Raw genomic sequence first — 24,053 nt, forward strand, 5'->3', positions numbered from 1 at the left:
GAATGAGGGAGGGGGAGGGGAATGAGGGAGGAGGGAGGAGAAGGTGGGGCAGGAGAATGAGGGTGGGGAAGGAGAATGAGGGAGGTGGAAGGAGAATGTGGGAGGGGGATGGTGGAGGTGGGAGGAGAATGAGGGAGAGGGAGGGGGAGGGATTGGGAGGAGAATGAGGGAGAGGGAGGGGAGGGGGAGGAGAATGGGGGAGGGGGAGGAGAATGGGGGAGAGGGAGGAGAATGGGGGAGGGGGAGGAGAATGGGGGAGAGGGAGGAGAATGGGGGAGAGGGAGGGGGAGGAGAATGGGGGAGAGGGAGGAGAATGGGGGAGGGGGAGGAGAATGGGGGAGAGGGAGGGGGAGGAGAATGGGGAGGGGGAGGAGAATGGGGAGGGGGAGGAGAATGTGGAGTGGTGAGGAGAATGGGGTAGGGGTGAGGAGAATGAGGGAGGGGGAGAGGGAGGGGAGGAGAATGGGAAAGGGGGAGCAGGAGGAGAATGGGGGTGGGGATGGGGGTGTGGGTGGGGGGGAGGGGGAAGTGAGGGGAGAGGAGAGGAAAATGAGGGAGTGGGAGGGGGTGGAGAATGAGGGAGGGGGAAGGAGAAGGAGTGAGGGGGAAGTAGAATGAGGGAGAAGAAGGAGGAAGGAGAATGAGGGGGAGGAGAATGAGGGAGGGGGAGGGGAGGAGAATGAGGGAGGGGGAGGGGGGAGGAGAATGAGGGAGGGGAGGGGGAGGAGAATGAGGGAGAGGGAGGGGGAGGGTTGAGGAGAATGGGGGAGGAGAATGAGGGAGGGGAGGTGGAAGAAGAATGAGGGATGTGGAGGAGAATGAGGGAGGGGGCGGAGGAGAATGAGAATGAGGGAGAGGGAGGGGGAAGGAGAAAAAGTGAGGGGATGGAGGAAGGAGAATGAGGGAGGGGGAGGGTCAAGGAGAATGAGGGAGAGGGAAGGAGAATGAGGGAGGGGGAGGGGAATGAGGGAGGAGAGAGGAGAATGAGGGAGGGTGAAGGAGAATGAGGGAGGGGGAAGGAGAATGAGGGAGGGGGGAGGAGAATGTGGGAAGGGGAGGGGAGGGAGAAGTAGAATGAGGGAGGGGAGGAGAATGAGGGAGGGGGAGGGGAATGAGGGAGGGGGAGGGGAATGAGGGAGGAGGGAGGAGAAGGTGGGGCAGGAGAATGAGGGTGGGGAAGGAGAATGAGGGAGGGGGAAGGAGAATGTGGGAGGGGGATGGTGGAGGTGGGAGGAGAATGAGGGAGAGGGAGGGGGAGGGATGGGGAGGAGAATGAGGGAGAGGGAGGGGAGGGGGAGGAGAATGGGGGAGGGGGAGGAGAATGGGGGAGAGGGAGGAGAATGGGGGAGGGGGAGGAGAATGTGGGAGAGGGAGGAGAATGGGGGAGAGGGAGGAGAATGGGGGAGAGGGAGGGGGAGGAGAATGGGGGAGAGGGAGGAGAATGGGGGAGGGGGAGGAGAATGGGGGAGAGGGAGGGGGAGGAGAATGGGGAGGGGGAGGAGAATGGGGAGGGGGAGGAGAATGTGGAGTGGTGAGGAGAATGGGGTAGGGGTGAGGAGAATGAGGGAGGGGGAGAGGGAGGGGAGGAGAATGGGAAAGGGGGAGCAGGAGGAGAATGGGGGTGGGGATGGGGATGTGGGTGGGGGGGAGGGGGAAGTGAGGGGAGAGGAGAGGAAAATGAGGGAGTGGGAGGGGGTGGAGAATGAGGGAGGGGGAAGGAGAAGGAGTGAGGGGGAAGTAGAATGAGGGAGAAGAAGGAGGAAGGAGAATGAGGGGGAGGAGAATGAGGGAGGGGGAGGGGAGGAGAATGAGGGAGGGGGAGGGGGGAGGAGAATGAGGGAGGGGAGGGGGAGGAGAATGAGGGAGAGGGAGGGGGAGGGTTGAGGAGAATGGGGGAGGAGAATGAGGGAGGGGAGGTGGAAGAAGAATGAGGGATGTGGAGGAGAATGAGGGAGGGGCGGAGGAGAATGAGAATGAGGGAGAGGGAGGGGGAAGGAGAAAAAGTGAGGGGATGGAGGAAGGAGAATGAGGGAGGGGGAGGGTCAAGGAGAATGAGGGAGGGGAAGAATGAGGGAGCGGGAAGGAGAATGAGGGAGGGGGAACAAGAATGAGGGAGGGGGAGGAGAATGAGGGAGGGGGAGGAGAATGAGGGAGGGGTTCGAGAATGAGGGAGGGGAAGGAGAATGAGGGAGGGGTTGGAGAATGAGGGAGGGGGAAGGAGAATGAGGGTGAGGGAAGGGGAAGGAGAATGAGGGAGAGGGAGGGTCAAGGAGAATGAGGGAGGGGAAGAATGAGGGAGCGGGAAGGAGAATGAGGGTGAGGGGGAACAAGAATGAGGGTGGGGGGGAGAATGAGGGAGGGGGAGGAGGATGAGGGAGGGGTTGGATAATGAGGGAGAGGGAGAGGGAAGCGGAGCGAGAGGGAGAGGGAAGGTGAGGGATGGGGAAGGGAGGGGGAAGGAGAATGAGGGAGAGAGGGGGGAAGGATAATGAGGGGGACGGAGGGGAAGGTGAATGAGGGAGAGGGAGGGAGAGGGGGAGGAGAATGAGGGAGGGGAGGAGAATGAGGGAGAGGGATGGGAAGGCGAATGAGGAAGGGGGAGGGGGAGAGGGGAGGAGAATGATGGAGAGGGAGGGTGAAGGAGAATGAGGGAGAGGGAAGGAGAATGAGGGAGAGGGTAAGAGAATAAGAATGAGGGAGGGGAATGAGATTGACGGAGGGGGAAGCTGAATGAGAGAGAGGGAGGGGGAAGGAGAATGAGGGAGAGGGAGGGGGAAGGAGAATGAGGGAGAGGGAGGGGAGGAGAATGTGGGAGGGGGAGGGGGAGAGGGGAGGAGAATGAGGGAAGGGGCGGAGAATGGGGGAGGGGGACGCGGGAGGAGAATGGGGGAGGGGGGTATGGGGGGATAGAATGAGGGAGAGGGAGAGGAGATTGAGGGAGAGGGAGGGCGGAGGATAATGAGGGAGAGGGAGAGGGGATGTGGGAGGAGAATGCGGGAGAGGGTGGGTAGGGGAGGGGCGGAGAATGAGTGAGAGGGATGGGGAGGTGGAAGGCGAATGAGCGAGGAGAGGAGAATGAGGGAGAGTGATGGGGAGGAGAATGAGGGAGAGGGATGGGGAGGAGAATGGGGGAGAGTGATGGGGAGGAGAATGAGAGAGCTGGATTGGGGAGGCGGATGAGGGAGGGGGGAGGGAGAAGGGAGGAGAATGAGGGAAGAGGAGGAGAATGGGGGAGGGGGATATGGGGGGGAGATTGGGGGTGGGGGATATTGGGGGTAGAATGAGGGAGAGGGAGGGGGAGGAGAATGGGGAGGGTGGAGGAGGAAGGAGAAGGAGGGAGGGAGAGGAGAATGTGGGAGGGGGAGGGGGAGGAGGAGAGGGAGGAGAATGGGGTGGGAGAGGGGGAGGAGAATGGGGGAGGAGAATGAGGGAGACGGGGAGGGGAGGGGGAGGAGAATGAGGGAGAGGGAGGGAGGAGAGGGGGAAGGAGAATGAGGGGGAAGGAGAATGAGGGGAAGGGGGAATGAAGGAGAATGAGGGAGGAGGAGGAGAATGAGGGAGTGGGAGGGGGAGGAGAATGAGGGAGGGGGAGGGGGAATGAGAATGAGGGAGAGGGAAGGAGAATGGGGGAGGGGGAGGGGGAAGGAGAATGGGGGAGAGGGAGGGGGGAGAGGGGGAAGGAGAATGAGGGGGAAGGAGAATGAGGGGAAGGGGGAATGAAGGAGAATGAGGGAGGAGGAGGAGAATGAGGGAGTGGGAGGTGGAGGAGAATGAGGGAGGGGGAGGGGGAATGAGAATGAGGGAGGGGGAGGGGGAAGGAGAATGAGGGAGAGGGAGAGGGAAGGAGAAGTAGGATGAGGGAGGGGGAAATAGAATGAGGGCGGGGATGAGAATGAGGAAAGGGGAGGAGAATGAGGGAGGGGGAGGAGAATGAGGGAGGGGGAAGGAGAATGAGGGTGAGGGAAGGGGAAGGAGAATGAAGGAGGGGGAAGAAATTAAGGGAGGGAGAAGGAGAATGAGGGAGGGGGAAGGAGAATGAGGGAGGTGGAGGAGAATGAGGGAGGAGGAGAATGAGGGAGAGGGAGAATGAGGGAGGGGGAGAATGAGAGAGGGGGAAGGAGAATGAGTGGTAGGGAGGGAGAAGGAGAATGGGGAGGGGAGGAGAATGAGGGAGCGGGTAGGAGAATGAGAGAGAGGGAGGGGGAATGAGGGAGAGGGAGGGAGAGCAGGAGGAGAATGAGAGAGCTGGAGTGGAGAGGCAAATGAGGGAGAGGGAGAGGAAGAGGGAGGGAGGGGGAGGTGGAGGGGGAGGGAGAGGGAGAGGGAGAGGGAGAGGGAGGGGGAGGGGGAGGGGGAGGAGAATGAGGGAAGGGATGAGAATGGGGGAGGGGGAGAAGGGAGGAGAATGGAGGAGGGGGATGGGGAGGAGAATGGGGGAGGGGGAAGGAGAATGAGGAAGGGGGAAGGAGAATGAGGGAGGGGGAGGGGAGAATGAGGGAGGGGGACGGGGAGGAGAATGGGGGAGGGGGAAGGAGAATGAGGAAGGGGAAGGAGAATGAGGGAGGGGAAGGGAAGGAGAATGAGGGAGAGCGGGAGGAGAATGAGGGAGAGGGAGGGAGAGCGGGAGGAGAATGAGAGAGCTGGAGTGGAGAGGCAAATGAGGGAGAGGGAGAGGGAGAGGGAGGGAGAAGGGGAGGAGAATGAGGGAGAGGGATGGGGAGGAGAATGAGAGAGCTGGATTGGGTAAGGCGATTGAGAGAGGTGGAGGGGGAGAGGGGAGGAGAATGAGGGAAGGGGAGGATAATGGGGAGGGGGACGGGGAGGAGAATAGGGGATGGGGATTTGTGGGGGAGAATTGGGGGTAGAATGAGGGAGAGGGAGCGGGATGGAGAATGAGGGAGAGGGAGAGGGGAGGAGAATGAGGGAGAGGGAGAGGAGGGGAAGAGAATGAGGGAGAGGGAGGGGGAGGGGGAGGAGAATGAGAAAGAGGGAGGGGAGGAGAATGAGGGAAAGGGAGAGGGAGAGGAGGACATTAAGGGAGTGGGGAGGAGAATGAGGGAGAGGGAGAGGGACGGGGAGGAGAATGAGGGAGCGGAGGAGGATGAGGGAGAGGGAAGGGGAGGAGAATGGGAGAGGGGGACGGGGAGGAGAATGGGGAGGGGAAGGGGAGGAGAAGGGGAGGGGGAAGGGGAGGAGAAGGGGAGGGGGAGAGGGAGGGGGAGAGGGAGGGGAAGGGGGGAGTGGGAGAGGGAGGGGAGGGAGGGGGAGGTGGAGGGGGAGAGGGAGAGTGGATGGAGAGGGGGAGGGGGATGGAGGGGAGGAGGAGAGGGAGGGGGAGGGGAGGAGAATGGGGAGGGGGAGGGGCAGAGTGGAGGAGAATGGGGAGGGGGAGTGGGAGGGGGAGGTGAATGGGGGAGGGGAGGAGAGGGAGGGGAGAGGAGAATGAGGGAGGGGAGAGGGAGGGGGATGGGGCAGGAGAATGAGGGCGGGGGAGAGGGAGGGGGGAGGAGAATGAAGGATTGGGGCAGGGAAGGTGAATGAGGGAGCAGAATGGAGAATGAGGGGGGGAGGAGGAAGGAGAATGAGGGAGAGAGGGGGAGGAGAATAAGGGAGGGAGGGGGGAGGAGAATGAGGGAGGGAGGGGAAGGAGAATGAGGGAGGGAGGGGGAGGAGAATGGGGGAGAGGGAGGGGGAGGAGAATGGGGAGAGGGAGGGGTGAGGAGAATGTGGTGTGGTGAGGAGAATGAGGGAGGGGGTGAGGGGGAGGAGAAAGGGGGAGGGGGAAGGAGAATGAGGGAGAGGTAGGGGGAAGGAGAATGAGGGAATGGGAGAGGGGAGGAGAATGAGGGAGGGGGAAGGAGAATGAGGGAGAGGGAGGAGGAAGGAGAATGTGGGAAGGGGAGGAAAATGGGGGAAGGTGAGGAAAATGGGGAGGGGAGGAAAATGGGTGAGGCGGAGGGGAGAGTAGAATAAGGGAGGGGAGAGGGAGGGTGAGGGGGATGGGGCTGGAAATGAAGTAGTGGGAGAGGGAAGGTGAATGAGGGAGCAGAAAGGAGAATGAGGGAGGGTGAGGGAGAGCAGGAGGAGAATGAGAGAGCTGGAGTGGAGAGGCAAATGAGGGAGAGTGAGAGGGAGGGAGGGGGAGGTGGAGGGGAAGGGAGAGGGAGGGGGAGGGGGAGGAGAATGAGGGAAGGGATGAGAATGGGGGAGGGGGAGAGCGGAGGAGAATGGGGGAGGGTGACGGGGGAGGAGAATGGGGGAGGGGGATGGGGAAGAGAATGAGGGAGAGGGAGAGGAGAATGAGGGAGGGGGACGGGGAGGAGAATGGGGGAGGGGGAAGGAGAATGAGGAAGGGGGAAGGAGAATGAGGGAGAGCGGGAGGAGAATGAGGGAGAGGGAGTGGAGAGGCAAATGAGGGAGAGGGAGGGAGAAGGGGAGGAGAATGAGGGGGAGGGATGGGGAGGAGAATGAGAGAGCTGGATTGGGTAAAGCGAATGAGGGAGGTGGAGGGGGAGAGGGGAGGAGAACGAGGGAAGGGGAGGATAATGGGGAGGGGGACGGGGAGGAGAATGGGGGAGGGGGATTTTTGGGGGAGAATTGGGGGTAGAATGTGGGAGAGGGAGCGGGATGGAGAATGAGGGAGAGGGAGAGGAGGGGGAGGAGAATGAGGGAGAGGGAGAGGGGAGGAGAATGTGGGAGCGGAGAAGGATGAGGGAGAGGGAAGGGGAGGAGAATGGGAGAGGGGGACGGGGAGGAGAATGGGGAGGTGAAAGGGGAGGAGGGGGAGGGGAAGGGGAGGAGAAAGGGAGGGGGAGAGGGAGCGGGGGGGAGAATGACGGGGGGGCGGGAGAGGGACGGGAGGGAGGGGGAGGGGGAGGGGGAGGGGGAGAGGGAGAGTGGATGGAGAGGGGGAGGGGGGATGGAGGGGAGGAGGGGGAGAGGGAGGGGGAGGAGAGGAGAATGGGGGAGGGGGAAGGCGGGGGGAGGGGGAGGGGCAGAGTGGAGGAGAATGGGGAGGGGGAGTGGGAGTGGGAGGAGAATGGGGGAGGGGGAGGGGAGAGGAGAATGAGGGAGGGGAGAGGGAGGGGGATGGGGCAGGAGAATGAGGGAGGGGGAGAGGGAGGGGGGAGGAGAATGAAGGATTGGGAGAGGGAAGGTGAATGAGGGAGCAGAATGGTGAATGAGGGAGGGGGAGGAGGAAGGAGAATGAGGGAGAGAGGGGGAGGAGAATAAGGGAGGGAGGGGGAGGAGAATGAGGGAGGGGAGGAGAATGAGGGAGGGAGGGGTGATGAGAATGAGGGAGGGGGAGGAGAATGAGGGAGGGGGAGGAGAATGAGGGCGGGAGGGGGAGGACAATGAGGGAGGGGGAGGAGAAGGAGGGAGGGAGGGGTGATGAGAATGAGGGAGGGGGAGGAGAATGAGGGAGGGAGGGGGAGGAGAATGAGGGCGGGAGGGGGGAATGAGAATGAGGGAGGGGAGGAGAATGAGGGAGGGGAGGAGAATGAAGGAGGGAGGGGGAGGAAAATGGGGGAGAGGGAGGGGGAGGAGAATGGGGTGAGGGAGGGGGAGGAGAGTGGGGAGAGGGAGGGGGAGGAGAATGGGGAGAGGGAGGGGTGATGAGAATGAGGGAGGGGGAGGAGAATGAGGGAGGGAGGGGGAGGAGAATGAGGGCGGGAGGGGGGATGAGAATGAGGGAGGGGAGGAGAATGGGGGAGGGAGGGGGAGGAAAATGGGGGAGAGGGAGGGGGAGGAGAATGGGGAGAGGGAGGGGTGAGGAGAATGTGGTGTGGTGAGGAGAATGAGGGAGGGGGTGAGCGAGAGGAGAAAGGGGTAGGGGGAAGGAGAATGAGGGAGAGGTAGGGGGAAGGAGAATGAGGGAGTGGGAGAGGGGAGGAGAATGAGGGAGGGGGAAGAGAATGAGGGAGAGGGAGGAGGAAGGAGAATGTGGGAAGGGGAGGAAAATGGGGGAGGGGGCGGAAAATGGGGGAGGGGAGAAAAATGGGTGAGGCGGAGGGGAGAGTAGAATAAGGGAGGGGAGAGGGAGGGTAAGGGGGATGGGGCAGGAGAATGAGGGAGTGGGAGAGGGAAGGTGAATGAGGGAGAGAGGGGGAACGAGAATGAGGGAGGGAGGGGGAGGAGAATGAGGCAGTGGAAGGGGGAGGAGAATGGGGTTGGGTGGGGGAGGGGGAGGGGTGGGGATGGGGGAGGGGGTGGGGAGGGGAGAGGGGAGGGGAATGAGGGAGTGGGAAGGAGAATGAGGGAGGGGGAGAGGATGAAGCAGAATGAGGAAAGGGGTTGGAGAATGGAGGAGATGGAGGGGGAAGGAGAATGGGGAGAGGGTGGGGGGACGAGAATGAGGTAGGGAGGGGGAGGAGAATGAGGGAGTGGGAGGGGGAGGAGAATGGGGTTGGGTGGGGGAGGGGGAGGGGTGGGGATGGGGGAGGGGGTGGGGAGGGGAGAGGGGATGAGAATGAGGGAGTGGGAGGGGGATGGAGAATGAGGGAGGGGGAAGGAGAATGAGGGAGGGGGAGAGGATGAAGCAGAATGAGGAAAGGGGTTGGAGAATGGAGGAGGTGGAGGGGGAAGGAGAATGGGGGAGAGGGTGGGGGGAGGAGAATGAGAGAGCTGGATTTGGTAAGGCGAATGAGGGAGGGGGAGGGGGAGAGGGGAGGAGAATGAGGGAAGGGGAGGAGAATGGGGAAGGGGATTTGTGGGGGAGAATTGGGGGTAGAATGAGGGAGAGGGAGAGGGGAGGAGAATGAGGGAGAGGGAGAGGGGAGGAGAATGAGGGAGAGGGAGAGGAGGGGGAGGAGAATGAGGGAGAGGGAGAGGGGAGGAGAATGAGGGAGAGGGAGGGGGAGGGGGAGGAGAATGAGAAAGAAGGAGGGGGAGGAGAATGAGGGAAAGGGAGAGGGAGAGGAGGACATTAAGGGAGAGGGGAGGAGAATGAGGGAGAGGGAGAGGGAGGGGGAGGTGGGAGTAGAATGAGGGAGAGGGAGAGGGAAGGGGAGGAGAATGGGAGAGGGGGACGGGGAGGAGAATGGGGAGGGGAAGGGGAGGAGAAGGGGAGGGGGAAGGGGAGGTGAAGGGGAGGGGGAGAGGGAGGGGGAGGGGGAGGGGAGGGGGGGAGCGGCAGAGGGAGGGGAGGGAGGGGGAGGTGGAGGGGGAGAGGGAGAGTGGATGGAGAGGGGGAGGGGGGATGGAGGGGAGGAGGGGGAGGGGGAGGGGAGGAGAATGGGGAGGGGGAGGGTGGGGGAGGGGGAGGGGCAGAGTGGAGGAGAATGGGGAGGGGGAGTGGGAGTGGGAGGAGAATGGGCGAGTGGGAGGAAAATGCGGGAGGGGGAGGGGAGAGGAGAATGAGGGAGGGGAGAGGGAGGGGGATGGGGCAGGAGAATGAGGGAGGGGAGAGGGAGGGGGGAGGGGAATGAAGGATTGGGAGAGGGAAGGTGAATGAGGGAGCAGAATGGAGAATGAGGGAGGGGGAGGAGGAAGGAGAATGAGGGAGAGGGGGGAGGAGAATAAGGGAGGGGGGGAGGAGAATGAGGGAGGGAGGGGGAGGAGAATGAGGGAGGGAGGTGGGATGAGAATGAGGGAGGGGGAGGAGAATGGGGGAGGGGGAGGAAAATGGGGGAGGGGAGGGCAGAGGAGAATGAGGGAGGGGAGAGGGAGGGGGATGGGGCAGTAGAATGAGGGAGGGGGAGAGGGAGGGGGGAGGAGAATGAAGGATTGGGAGAGGGAAGGTGAATGAGGGAGCAGAATGGAGAATGAGGGAGGGGGAGGAGGAAGGAGAATGAGGGAGAGAGGGGGGAGGAGAGTAAGGGAGGGAGGGGGAGGAGAATGAGGGAGGGTGGGTGGAGGAGAATGAAGGAGGGGGAGGAGAATGAGGGAGGGAGGGAGGAGAATGGGGGGGACAAGAATGAGGAAGGGAGGGGGGGATGAGAATGAGGGGGGTGGAGAATGAGGGAGGGTGGGGGAGGAGAATGAGGGAGGGAGGGGAGGAGAATGAGGGAGGGGGAAGGAAAATGAGGTGGGGAAGGGACAGAGGGAGGGGGAAGGAGAATGAGGGAGAGGGTGGGGAAAGGCGAATGAGGGAGAGGGAAGGAGAATGAGAATGAGGGAGGAGGAGGAGAATGGGAGAGGGGGAAGGAGAATGAGGGAGAGAGAGGGGAAGAAGAATGAGTGGGAGGGAGGGGAAGGAGAATGAGGGAAGGGAGGAGAATGAGGGAGGGGGAGAGGAGGGGGAGGGGGAAGGAGAATGAGGGGGAGGTAGGGGGAAGAGAATGAGGGGAAGGAGAATGAGGGAAGGGAGGAGAATGTAGGAGTGGGAGAGGGAGGGTGAGAGGGGAGGAGGATGAGGGACGGGTGATGGGGGAGGCGAATGGGGGAGGGGGAGGTGAATGGGGGAGAGGGAGGGGATGGAGAATGAAGGAGAGGGAGGGAGAGGGGGAGGAGAATAAGGGAGGGGCAGGGAGAGGAGAATGGGGAGGGGGTGGGGAGGAGAATGGGGAGGGGGAGGGGAGGAGAAGGGGGAGGGGGAAGGGGAGGAGAAGGGGAGAGGGAGGGGGAGGGGGAGAGGGAGGGGGAGAGGGATAGGGAGGGGGGAGGGGGAGAGGGAGAGGGAGAGGGTGAGAGGGAGAGGGAGGGAGGGGGAGAGGTAGTGGGGATGGAGAGGGGGAGGGGAAGAGGGGTAAAGGGAGGGGGGAGGGGAGGAGAATGGGTGAGGGGGAGGGGCACGGGGGAGGAGAATGGGGAAGGGGAGGGGGAGGGGGAGGGGAATGAGGGAGTGGGAGACGGGAGGAGAATGAGGGTGTGGGAGGGGGAAGGAGAATGGGGAGGGGGAGGAAAATGGGAGAGGGGGAGGAAAATGGGGGAGGGGAGGAAAATGGGGGAGGCAGAGGGGAGAGGAGAATGATGGAGGGGAGAGGGAGGGGGAGGGGGATGGGGCGAGGAGAATGAAGGAGTGGGAGAGGGAAGGTGAATGAGGGAGCGGAAAGGAGAATGAGGGAGGGGTAGGAGGAAGGAGAATGAGGGAGAGAGGGGGAGGAGAATAAGGGAGGGAGGGGGGAGGAGAATGAGGGAGGGAGGGGGGATGAGAATGAGGGAGAGAGGGGGAGGAGATTGAGGGAGGGAGGGGGGAGGAGAATGAGGAAGGGTGGGGGGAGGAGAATGAGGGAGGGAGGGCGAGGAGCATGAGGGAGGGGGGATGAGGGAGGGAGGGGAGGAGAATGAGGGAGGGAGGGGAGGAGAATTAGGGAGGGGGAGGGTGGAGGTGGGAGGAGAATGAGGGAGAGGGAGGGGAAGGGATGGGGAGGAGAATGAGGGAGAGGGAGGGGAGGGGGGAGGAGAATGGGGAGGGGAGGAGAATGGGGAGAGGGAGGAGAATGGGGGAGAGGGAGGAGAATGGGGAGAGGGAGGGGGAGGAGAATGGGGGAGAGGGAGGGGGAGGAGAATGGGGGAGAGGGAGGAGAATGGGGGAGGGGGAGGAGAATGGGGGAGGGGGAGGGGAGGAGAATGGGGGAGGGGCAGGAGAATGGGGAGGGGGAGGAGAATGTGGAGTGGTGAGGAGAATGGGGTAGGGGTGAGGAGAATGAGGGAGGGGGAGAGGGAGGGGAGGAGAATGGGGAGGGGGAACAGGAGGAGAATGGGTGTGGGGATGGGGGTGGGGGTGGGGGGGAGGGGGAAGGGAGGGGAGAGGAGAGGAAAATGAGGGAGTGGGAGGGGGTGGAGAATGAGGGAGGGGGAAGGAGAACGAGGGAGGGGGAAGTAGAATGAGGGAGAAGAAGGAGGAAGGAGAATGAGGGGGAGGAGAATGAGGGAGGGGGGAGGGGAGGAGAATGAGGGAGGGGGAGGGGGAGGAGAATGAGGGAGAGGGAGGGGGATGGTTGAGGAGAATGGGGGAGGAGAATGAGGGAGGGGAGGTGGAAGAAGAATGAGGGAGGTGGAGGAGAATGAGGGAGGGGGCGGAGGAGAATGAGAATGAGGGAGAGGGAGGGGGAAGGAGAAAAAGTGAGGGGATGGAGGAAGGAGAATGAGGGAGGGGAGGGTCAAGGAGAATGAGGGAGGGGAAGAATGAGGGAGGGGTTGGAGAATGAGGGAGGGGGGAGGAGAATGAGGGAGGGGTTGGATAATGAGGGAGAGGGAGAGGGAGAGGGAAGGGGAGCGAGAGGGAGAGGGAAGGTGAGGGATGGGGAAGGGAGGGGGAAGGAGAATGAGGGAGAGGGGGGAAGGATAATGAGGGGGACGGAGGGGAAGGTGAATGAGGGAGAGGGAGGGAGAGGCGAATGAGGGAGGGGGAGGGGGAGAGGGGAGGAGAATGATGGAGAGGGAGGGTGAAGGAGAATGAGGGAGAGGGAAGGAGAACGATGGAGAGGGTAAGAGAATAAGAATGAGGGAGGGGAATGAGATTGACGGAGGGGGAAGCTGAATGAGAGAGAGGGAGGGGGAAGGAGAATGAGGGAGAGGGAGGGGGAAGGAGAATGAGGGAGAGGGAGGGGAGGAGAATGTGGGAGGGGGAGGGGGAGAGGGGAGGAGAATGAGGGAAGGGGCGGAGAATGGGGGAGGGGACGCGGGAGGAGAATGGGGGAGGGGGGTATGGGGGGATAGAATGAGGGAGAGGGAGAGGAGATTGAGGGAGAGGGAGGGCGGAGGAGAATGAGGGAGAGGGAGAGGGGATGTGGGAGGAGAATGCGGGAGAGGGTGGGTAGGGGAGGGGCGGAGAATGAGTGAGAGGGAGGGGGAGAGGGAGAGGAGGACATTAAGGGAGAGGGGAGGATAATGAGGGAGAGTGATGGGGAGGTGGGAGGAGAATGAGGGAGGAGAGGAGAATGAGGGAGAGTGATGGGGAGGAGAATGAGGGAGAGGGATGGGGAGGAGAATGGGGGAGAGTGATGGGGAGGAGAATGAGAGAGCAGGATTGGGGAGGCGAATGAGGGAGGGGGGAGGGAGAAGGGAGGAGAATGAGGGAAGAGGAGGAGAATGGGGGAGGGGGATATGGGGGGGAGAATGGGGGTGGGGGATATTGGGGGTAGAATGAGGGAGAGGGAGGGGGAGGAGAATGGGGAGGGTGGAGGAGGAAGGAGAAGGAGGGAGGGAGAGGAGAATGTGGGAGAGGGAGGGGAAAGGAGAATGGGGGAGGAGAATGGGGGAGGGGGAAGGGGGAGGAGAATGGGGAGGGGGAGGGGGAGGAGGAGAGGGAGGAGAATGGGGTGCGAGAGGGTGAGGAGAATGAGGGAGGAGGAGAAGGGAGGGGGAGGTGAATGAGGGAGACGGAGAGGGGAGGGGGAGGAGAATGAGGGGGAAGGAGAATGAGGGGAAGGGGGAATGAAGGAGAATGAGGGAGGAGGAGGGGAATGAGGGAGTGGGAGGGGGAGGAGAATGAGGGAGGGGGAGGGGGAATGAGAATGAGGGAGAGGGAGAGGGAGGGTGGGGAGGAAAATGAGGGAGAGGGAAGGAGAATGAGGGAGGGGAGAGGAGGGAGGAGAAGGTGGGGGGAGGAGAATGAGGGAGAGGGAAGGAGAATGAGGGAGGGGGAGGGGAATGAGGGAGGAGAGAGGAGAATGAGGGAGGGTGAAGGAGAATGAGGGAGGGGGAAGGAGAATGAGGGAGGGGGGAGGAGAATGTGGGAGGGGGAGGGGAGGGAGAAGTAGAATGAGGGAGGGGAGGAGAATGAGGGAGGGGGAGGGGAATGAGGGAGGGGGAGAGGAATGAGGGAGGAGGGAGGAGAAGGTGGGGGCAGGAGAATGAGGGTGGGGAAGGAGAATGAGGGAGGGGGAAGGAGAATGTGGGAGGGGGATGGTGGAGGTGGGAGGAGAATGAGGGAGAGGGAGGGGGTGGGATGGGGAGGAGAATGAGGAAGAGGGAGGGGAGGGGGAGGAGAATGGGGGAGGGGGAGGAGAATGGGGAGAGGGAGGAGAATGGGGGAGGGGGAGGAGAATGGGGGAGAGGGAGGAGAATGGGGGAGAGGGAGGAGAATGGGGGAGAGGGAGGGGGAGGAGAATGGGGGAGAGGGAGGAGAATGGGGGAGGGGGAGGAGAATGGGGGAGAGGGAGGAGAATGGGGCAGAGGGAGGAGAATGGGGGAGAGGGAGGGGGAGGAGAATGGGGGAGAGGGAGGAGAATGGGGGAGGAGGAGGAGAATGGGGGAGAGGGAGGGGGAGGAGAATGGGGAGGGGGAGGAGAATGGGGAGGGGGAGGAGAATTTGGAGTGGTGAGGAGAATGGGGTAGGGGTGAGGAGAATGAGGGAGGGGGAGAGGGAGGGGAGGAGAATGGGAGAGGGGGAGCAGAAGGAGAATGGGGGTGGGGATGGGGGTGGGGGGTGGGGGGGAGGGGGAAGGGAGGGGAGAGGAGAGGAAAATGAGGGAGTGGGAGGGGGTGGAGAATGAGGGAGGGGGAAGGAGAATGAGGAAGGGTGGGGGGAGGAGAATGAGGGAGGGAGGGCGAGGAGAATGAGGGAGGGGGGATGAGGGAGGGAGGGGAGGAGAATGAGGGAGGGAGGGGGAGGAGAATTAGGGAGGGGGGAGGGTGGAGGTGGGAGGAGAATGAGGGAGAGGGAGGGAAGGGATGGGGAGGAGAATGAGGGAGAGGGAGGGGAGGGGGGAGGAGAATGGGGAGGGGGAGGAGAATGGGGTAGAGGGAGGAGAATGGGGGAGAGGGAGGAGAATGGGGAGAGGGAGGGGGAGGAGAATGGGGGAGAGGGAGGGGGAGGAGAATGGGGGAGAGGAGAAGAATGGGGGAGGGGGAGGAGAATGGGGAGGGGGAGGAGATTGTGGAGTGGTGAGGAGAATGGGGTAGGGGTGAGGAGAATGAGGGAGGGGGAGAGGGAGGGGAGGAGAATGGGGAGGGGGAACAGGAGGAGAATGGGTGTGGGGATGGGGGTGGGGGTGGGGGGAGGGGGAAGGGAGGGGAGAGGAGAGGAAATGAGGGAGTGGGAGGGGGTGGAGAATGAGGGAGGGCGAAGGAGAACGGAGAACGAGGGGAGGGGGAAGTAGAATGAGGGGGAGGAGAATGAGGGAGGGGGAGGGGAGGAGAATGAGGGAGGGGGAGGGGGAGGAGAATGAGGGAGGGGAGGGGGAGGAGAATGAGGGTGAGGGTGGGGGAGGGTTGAGGAGAATGGGGGAGGAGATGTGGGAGGGGAGGTGGAAGGAAGAATGAGGGAGGTGGAGGAGAATGAGGGAGGGGGGCGGAGGAGAATGAGAATGAGGGAGAGGGAGGGGGAAGGAGAAAAAGTGAGGGGATTGGAGGAAGGAGAATGAGGGAGGGGAGGGTCAAGGAGAATGAGGGAGGGGAAGAATGAGGGAGCGGGAAGGGAGATGAGGGGGGGGAACAAGAATGAGGGAGGGGGAGGAGAATGAGGGGAGGGGGAGGAGAATGAGGAGGGGTTGGAGAATGAGGGAGGGGAAGGAGAATGAGGGTGAGGGAAGGGGAAGGAGAATGAGGGAGAGGGAGGGTCAAGGAGAATGAGGGAGGGGAAGAATGAGGGAGCGGGAAGGAGAATGAGGGTGAGGGGGAACAAGAATGAGTGTGGTGGGGAGAATGAGGGAGGGGGAGGAGGATGAGGGAGGGGTTGGATAATGAGGGAGAGGGAGAGGGAGAGGGAAGGGGAGCGAGAGGGAGAGGGAAGGTGAGGGATGGGGAAGGGAGGGGGAAGGAGAATGAGGGAGAGGGGGGAAGGATAATGAGGGGGGACGGAGGGGAAGGTGAATGAGGGAGAGGAAGGGAGAGGCGAATGAGGGAGGGGGAGGGGGAGAGGGGAGGAGAATGATGGAGAGGGAGGGTGAAGGAGAATGAGGGAGAGGGAAGGAGAATGAGGGAGAGGGTAAGAGAATAAGAATGAGGGAGGGGAATGAGATTGACGGAGGGGGAAGCTGAATGAGAGAGAGGGAGGGGGAAGGAGAATGAGGGAGAGGGAGGGGGAAGGAGAATGAGGGAGAGGGAGGGGAGGAGAATGTGGGAGGGGGAGGGGGAGAGGGGAGGAGAATGAGGGAAGGGGCGGAGATGGGGGAGGGGATGCGGGAGGAGAATGGGGGAGGGGGTTATGGGGGGATAGAATGAGGGAGAGGGAGAGGAGATTGAGGGAGAGGGAGGGCGGAGGAGAATGAGGGAGAGGGAGAGGGGATGTGGGAGGAGAATGCGGGAGAGGTGGGTAGGGGAGGGGCGGAGAATGAGTGAGAGGGAGGGGGAGAGGGAGAGGAGGACATTAAGGGAGAGGGGAGGATAATGAGGGAGAGTGATGGGGAGGTGGGAGGAGAATGAGGGAGGAGAGGAGAATGAGGGAGAGTGATGGGGAGGAGAATGAGGGAGAGGGATGGGGAGGAGAATGGGGGAGAGTGATGGGGAGGAGAATGAGAGAGCTGGATTGGGGAGGCGGATGAGGGAGGGGGGGAGGGAGAAGGGAGGAGAATAAGGGAAGAGGAGGAGAATGGGGAGGGGGATATGGGGGGGAGAATGGGGGTGGGGGATATTGGGGGTAGAATGAGGGAGAGGGAGGGGGGAGGAGAATGGGGAGGGTGGAGGAGGAAGGAGAAGGAGGGAGGGAGAGGAGAATGTGGGAGGGGGAGGGGGGAGGAGGAGGAGAGGGAGGAGAATGGGGTGGGAGAGGGGGGAGGAGAATGGGGGAGGAGAATGAGGGAGACGGAGAGGGGAGGGGGAGGAGAATGAGGGAGAGGGAGGGGTGAGAGGGGGAAGGAGAATGAGGGGGAAGGAGAATGAGGGGAAGGGGGAATGAAGGAGAATGAGGGAGGAGGAGGAGAATGAGGGAGTGGGAGGGGGAGGAGAATGAGGGAGGGGGAGGGGGAATGAGAATGAGGGAGAGGGAGAGGGAGAGGGAGGGTGGGGAGGAAAATGAGGGAGAGGGATGGAGAATGAGGGAGGGGAGAGGAGGGAGGAGAAGGTGTTTGGAGGAGAATGAGGGAGGGGGAAGGAGAATGAGGGAGGGGGAGGAGAATGTGGGAGGGGGAGAGGAGGGAGAAGTAGAATGAGGGAGGGGAGGAGAATGAGGGAGGGGAGGGGAATGAGGGATGGGGAGGGGAATGAGGGAGGACGGAGAAGAAGGTGGGGGCAGGAGAATGAGGGTGGGGAAGGAGAATGAGGGAGGGGGAAGGAGAATGTGGGAGGGGGAGGGGGAATGAGGGAGGGGGAAGGAGAATGAGGGAGGAGGAAGGAGAAGGTGGGAGAGTGAGGGGGAGGGGAGAGGAGAATGAGTGAGAGGGAGAGGGGAGGAGAATAGGGAGGGGGAGGGTGGAGGAAAATGGGGAGGGAGGGGGAGGAGAACGAGGGAGAGGGAAGGGGAGGAGAATGAGGGAGGGAGAGGAGAATGGGGAGGGGGGTGGGGGAGAAGAATGGGGGAGGAGGAGGGTGGAGGAGAATGGGGGAGGAAGGGTGGAGGAGAATGTGGGAGGAGGAGGGGGGAGGAGAATAGTGGAGGAGGAGGGGTGTGGAGAATGGGGAGGGGGTGGGGGGAGGAGAATGTGGGAGAAGGAGGGGCAGGAGAATGGGGAGGGGAAGGGTGAGGAGAATGGGGAGGGGGAGGGGGTAGGAGGAGGGGGAGGAGAATGGGGGAGGGAGAGGGGGAGGAGAATGAGGGAGAGAGGATGATGGAGAATGCGGGAGGAGGTAGGAGAATTAGGGAGGTGGAAGGAGAATGAGAATGAGGGAGGGGGATGGAGAATGAGGGAGGGGGAAGGAGAATGAGGGAGGAGGAGAGGGGAGGGGGGAGGTGAATGAGGGAGACGGAGAGTGGAGGGGGAGGAGAATGAGGGAGAGGGAGGGGGAGAGAGGGAAGGAGAATGAGGGGGGAAGGAGAATGAGGGGGAGGGGGAATGAAGGAGAATGAGGGAGGTGAGGAGAATAAGGGAGAGGGAAGGAGAATGAGAATGAGGGAGGTGAGGAGAATAAGGGAGAGGGAAGGAGAATGAGAATGTGGGAGGGGAGGAGAAGGTGGGAGAGCGAGGGGGAGGGGAAAGGAGAATGGGGGAGAGGGAGGGGGGAGGAGAATAGGGAGGGGGAGCGTGGAGGAAATGGGGAGGGAGGGGGAGGAGAACGAGGGAGAGGGAAGGGGAGGAGAATGAGGGAGGGAGAGGAGAATGGGGAGGGGGGTGGGGGAGAAGAATGGGGGAGGAGGAGGGGAGAGGAGAATGGGGGAGGAGGAGGGGGGAGGAGAATGGGGGAGGAGGAGGGGGGAGGAGAATGGGGGAGGAGGAGGGGTGAGGAGAAGGGGGGAGGAGAATGAGGGAGAGGGAGGGGCAGGAGAATGGGGAGGGGGTGGAGGAGGAGGAGAATGTGGGAGGAGGAGGGGCAGGAGAATGGGGAGGGGAGGGGTGAGGAGAATGGGGAGGGGGAGGGGGAGGGGGTAGGAGGAGGGGGAGGAGAATGGGGAGGGAGGATGATGGAGATTGCGGGAGGAGGAAGGAGAATGAGGGAGGAGGAGAGGGTAGGGGGAGGTGAATGAGGGAGACGGAGAGTGGAGGGGGAGGAGAATGAGGGAGAGGGAGGGGGAGAGAGGGAAGGAGAATGAGGGGGAAGGAGAATGAGGGGGAGTGGGAATGAAGGAGAATGAGGGAGGAGGAGGAGAATGAGAGGGTGGGAGGGGGAGGAGAATGTGGGAGGGGGAGGGGGAATGAGAATGAGGGAGAGGGAGAGGGAGGTGGAGGAAAATGAGGGAGAGGGAAAGGGAAGGAGAATGAGGGAGGGGCGAGGAGGGAGGAGAAAATGGGGGGAGGAGAATGAGGGAGAGGGAAGGAGAATGAGAATGAGGGAGGAGGAAGGAGAATGGGGAGGGGGATGGGGAGGAGAATGGGGGAGTGGGAGAGGGAGAGGAAGAGGGAGGGAGAGGGAGTGGGAGGGAGAGGGAAGGAGAATGAGAATGAGGGAGGGTGAAGGAGAATGAGGGAGCGGGAGGGGAAAGGAGAATGAGGGAGGGGAGGAGAATGTGGGAGGGGGGAGGAGAATGATGGAGAGGGAGGGGGAGGAGAATGTGGGAGGGGAGGAGAATGTGGGAGGGGGAGGAGAATGAAGGAGAGGAAGGGAGAGCGGGAGGAGAATGAGGGAGAGGAGGAGCATGAGGGAGAGGGCTGGGGAGGAGAATGAGAGAGAGGGAGGGGGATGGAGAATGAGGGAGAGGAGATGGGGGGAGTGAGAGGGGAGGGGGAAGAGAATGAGGGAGAGGGGAGGGGGAGGAGAATGAGGGAGAGGGAAGGGGAGGAGGAAGGGCAAGGAGGGAGGGAGAGGAGTATGTGGGAGAGGGAGGGGAAAGGAGAATGGGGGAGGAGAATGGGGAGGGGGAGGGGGGAGGAGAATGAGGGAGAGGGGAGGAGAATGAGAATGAGGGAGGGGAAGGAGAATAAGGGAGGGGGAATGAGAATGAGGGAGGGGGAAGGACAATAAGGGAGGGGGAGAATGGGGGAGGAGGAGGGGTGAGGAGAATGGGGAGGAAGGGGGGAGGAGAATGGGGGCGGGAGAGGGAGGGGAAGGAGAATGAGGGAGAGGGAGGGAGGAGAATGGGGAAGGAGAATGGGGGGAAGGAGAATGAGGGGGAGGGGGAATGAAGGAGAATGAGGGAGGAGGAGAAGAATGAGGGAGTGGGAGGGGGAGGAGAATGAGGGAGGGGGAGGGGGAATGAGAATGAGGGAGAGGGAGAGGGAGGGGGAGGGGGAGGAAAATGAGGGAGAGGGAGAGGGAAGGTGAATGAGGGAGTGGGAGGAGGGAGGAGAAGGTGGGGGGAGGAGAATGAGGGAGGGTGAAGGAGAATGAGGGAGGGTGAAGGAGAATGAGGGAGGGGGAGGAGGGAGGAGAAGGTGGGGGGAGGAGAATGAGGGAAAGGGGAAGGAGAATGAGGGAAGGGGAAGGAGAATGAGGGAAGGGGAGGAGAATGAGGGAAGGGGGAGGAGAATGAGGGAGAGGGTAGGAGGAAGGAGAATGAGGGAGGGGAGGAGAAGGTGGGAGAGCGAGGGGGAGGGGAGAGGAGAATGAGTGAGAGGGAGAGGGAGGGGGAGGAGGAAGCGGAATGAGGGAGGGGTATGAGAATGGAGGAGGGGGGGAAAGGAGAATGGGGGAGAGGGAGGGGGGAGGAGAATAGGGAGGGGGAGGGTGGAGGAAAATGGGGAGGGGGAGGGGGCGGAGAATGAGGGAGAGGGAGGGGATGGGGTGGAGAATGTGTGAGGGGGAGAGGGAAGGAGAATGAGGGAGGGGGAGAGGGAAGGAGAATGAGGGAGGGGGAGGAGAATGAAGGAGGGGACGGGAGGAGAATGGAGGAGGGGAGGGGAGGAGGAGGGGGAGGGGAGGAGAAGGGGGAAGGGGGGACAAGGGGGAGGGGAGGAGAAGGGGAGGGGAGGAGAAGGGGGAGGGGGAAAGGAGGAGAAGGGGAGAGGGAGGGGAGGGGGGAGGGGAGAGGGAGCGGGGATGGAGAGGGGGAGGGGGGGACGGACGGGAGGAGGGGGAGATGGAGGGGGGAGGGGGGCTGGGAATGGGGGAGGGGCAGATGGGAGGAGAATGGGGGAGGGGGGAGGAGAATGAGGGAGGGAGAATGAGAATGAGGGAGGGGGAAGGAGAATGAGGCAGGGGAAGGAGAATGAGGGAGGGGAAGGGGGAGGGGGAGGAGAATGAGTATGAGGGGAGGGTGAGGAGAATGAGGGTGAGGGATGGGCAGGAGAATGAGGGAGGGGAGGAGAATGAGGGAGAGGGAAAGGGAAGGTGAATGAGGGAGTGGGAGGAGGGAGGAGAAGGTGGGGGGGAGGAGAATGAGGGAGGGGGAAGGAGAATGAGGGAGGGGGAAGGAGAATGAGGGAGGGGGAGGAGGGACGAGAAGGTGGGGGGAGGAGAATGGGGGAAAGGGGAAGGAGAATGAGGGAAGGAGAAGGAGAATGAGGGAAGGGGGAGGAGAATGAGGGAAGGGGGAGGAGAATGAGGGAGAGGGTAGGAGGAAGGAGAATGAGGGAGGGGAGGAGAAGGTGGGAGAGCGAGGGGGGAGGGGAGAGGAGAATGAGTGAGAGGGAGAGGGAGGGGGAGGAGGAAGCGGAATGAGGGAGGGGTATGAGAATGGAGGAGGGGGGGAAAGGAGAATGGGGGAGAGGGAGGGGGGAGGAGAATAGGGAGGGGGAGGGTGAAGGAAAATGGGGAGGGGGAGGGGGCGGAGAATGAGGGAGAGGGAGGGGATGGGGTGGAGAATGTGTAAGGGGGAGAGGGAAGGAGAATGAGGGAGGGGGAGAGGGAAGGAGAATGAGGGAGGGGGAGGAGAATGAAGGAGGGGACGGGAGGAGAATGGAGGAGGGGAGGGGAGGAGGAGGGGGAGGGGAGGAGAAGGGGGAAGGGGGGACAAGGGGGAGGGGAGGAGAAGGGGGAGGGGAGGAGAAGGGGAGAGGGGAAGGAGGAGAAGGGGAGAGGGAGGGGAGGGGGGAGGGGGGAGGGAGCGGGGATGGAGAGGGGGAGGGGGGATGGACGGGAGGAGGGGGAGATGGAGGGGGGTGGGGGGATGAGAATGGGGGAGGGGCAGATGGGAGGAGAATGGGGGAGGGGGAAGGAGAATGAGGGAGGGAGAATGAGAATGAGGGAGGGGGAAGGAGAATGAGGCAGGGGAAGGGGGAGGGGGAGGAGAATGAGTATGAGGGGAGGGTGAGGAGAATGAGGGTGAGGGATGGGCAGGAGAATGAGGGAGGGGAGGAGAATGAGGGAGAGGGAAAGGGAGGGGGAGGACATGAAGGGAGAGGGAGGGAGGGGGGAGGCGAACGAGGGAGAGGGAGGGAAAAGAGAATGAGGGTGAGGGAGGGGGCAGGGAGGAGAATGAGGGAGAGGGAGTGGGAGATGAATGAGGGAGAGGGAGGGGAGGGAGAGGAGGAAGCAGAATGAGGAAAGAGGTAGGAGAATGGAGGAGGCGGAGGGGGAAGGAGAATGGGGGAGAAGGAGAGGGAGGAGAATGAGGGAGAGGGATGGGGAGGAGAATGAGAGAGAAGGAGTTGGAGGGGGAGCAGAACGAGGGAGAGGGAGGGGGAGGAGAATGAAGGAGAGGGAGGGAGAGCGGGAGGAGAATGAGGGAGGGGAGGAGAATGAGGGAGAGGGATGGGGAGGAGAATGAGAGAGAGGGAGAGGGAGAGGAAGAGGGAGGTAGAGGAAGGGGATGGGGAGGGGAGGGGGAGGGGGAGGAGAATGAGGGAGAAGGAGGGGGATGGAGAATGAGGGAGAGGGAGGGGGCGGAGAATGAGGGAGAGGGAGGGGAAGGGGAGAGGAGAATGAGTGAGAGGGAGAGGGAGGGGGAGGAGGAAGCGGAATGAGGGAGGGGGTAGGAGAATGGAGGAGGAGAATAGGGAGGGGGAAGGTGGAGGAGAATGGGGAGGGATGGGGAGGAGAATGAGGGAGAGGGAGGGGGAGGAGAATGAGGGAGAGGGAGGGGGAGGAGAATGGGGAGGGTGGAGGAGGAAGGGGAAGGAGGGAGGGAGAGGGAGGGGAAAGGAGAATGGGGAGGAGAATAGGGAGGGGGAAGGTGGAGGAGAATGGGGAGGGATGGGGAGGAGAATGAGGGAGAGGGAGGGGGAGGAGAATGGGGAGGGTGGAGGAGGAAGGGGAAGGAGGGAGGGAGAGGGAGGGGAAAGGAGAATAGGGGAGGAGAATGGGGGAGGAGGAAGGAGAATGAGGGAGAGGTGAGGAGAATGAGAATAAGGGAGGGGGAAGGAGAATAAGGGAGGAGGAAGGACAATGAGGGAGGGGGAGAATGGGGGAGGAGGAGGGGTGAGGAGAATGGGGAGGAAGGGGGGAGGAGAATGAGGGAGAGGGAGGGGCAGGAGAATGGGGAGGGGGGGAGGAGAATGGGGAGGGGGAGGGTGAGGGGGTGGAGGAGGAGGAGAATGGGGGAGGGAGAAGGAGGGGGAGGTGAATGAGGGAGATGGAGAGGGGAGGGGGAGGAGAATGAGGGAGAGGGAGGGAGGAGAGTGGGAAGGAGAATGAGGGGGAGGGAGAATGAGGGGGGGGAATGAAGGAGAATGAGGGAGTGGGAGGGGGAGGAGAATGAGGGAGGGGGAGGGAGAATGAGAATGAGAGAGAGGGAGCGGGAGAGGGAGGGGAGGAAATGAGGGAGAGGGAGAGGGAAGGAGAATGAGGGAGGGGGAGGAGGGAGGAGAAGGTGTGGGGGAGGAGAATGAGGGAGGGGAAGGAGAATGAGGGAGGGGGAAGGAGAATGAGGGAGAGGGAGGGGGAGGAGAATGAGGCAGAGGGAGGGGGGAGGAGAATGAGGGAGGGGGATGGTGGAGGAGAATGGGGAGGGTGGAGGAGGAAGGAGAAGGAGGGAGGGAGAGGAGAATGTGGGAGAGGGAGGGGAAAGGAGAATGGGGGAGGGGGAGAAGAATGGGGGAGGGGGAAGTAGAATGAGGGAGGGGGAGGAGAATGAGGGAGGGGATTAGAATGAGGAAAGGGGAGGAGAATGAGGGAGGGGGAAGGTGAATGAGGGTGAGGTAGGGAGAAGGAGAATGAGGGAGGGGAAGGAGAATGAGGGAGTGGAAGGAGAATGAGGGAAGGGGAAGGAGAATGAGCGAGGGGGGAGGAGGAAGGAGAAGGTGGGAGAGCGAGGGGGAGGGGAGCGGAGAATGAGTGAGAGGGAGAGGGAGGAAGTGGAATGAGGGAGGGGTAGGAGAATGGAGGAGGGGGAGGGGGAAGGAGAATGGGGGAGGGGGGGGAGGAGAATAGGGAGGGGGAGGGTGGAGGAAAATGAGGAGGGAGGGGGAACGAGGAAGTGGGAGAAGAATGGGGGAGGAGGAGGGGGAGGAGAATGGGGGAGGAGGAGGAGGGAGGAGAATGGGGGAGGAGGAGGGGTGAGGAAAATGGGGGAGGAAGGGGGGAGGAGAATGAGGGAGAGGGAGGGGCAGGAGAATGTGGAGGGGGAGGGGGGTGGAGAATGGGGGAGGAGAATGGGGAGGGGGTTGGGGGAGGAGAATGGGGAGGGGGAGGGTGAGGGGGAGGAGGAGGGGAGGAGGAGGGGAGGAGAATGGGTTGGGAGAGGGGGAGGAGAATGAGGGAGGAGGAGAAGGGAGGGGGAGGAGAATGAGGGAGAGGGAGGGGGAGAGGGGGAAGGAGAA

Source organism: Chiloscyllium plagiosum, unplaced genomic scaffold, assembly GCF_037043375.1.
Source record: "Chiloscyllium plagiosum isolate Xiang-an unplaced genomic scaffold, Cpla_swu_hap1 HiC_scaffold_42, whole genome shotgun sequence".
Taxonomy (NCBI): Eukaryota; Metazoa; Chordata; class Chondrichthyes; order Orectolobiformes; family Hemiscylliidae; genus Chiloscyllium; species Chiloscyllium plagiosum.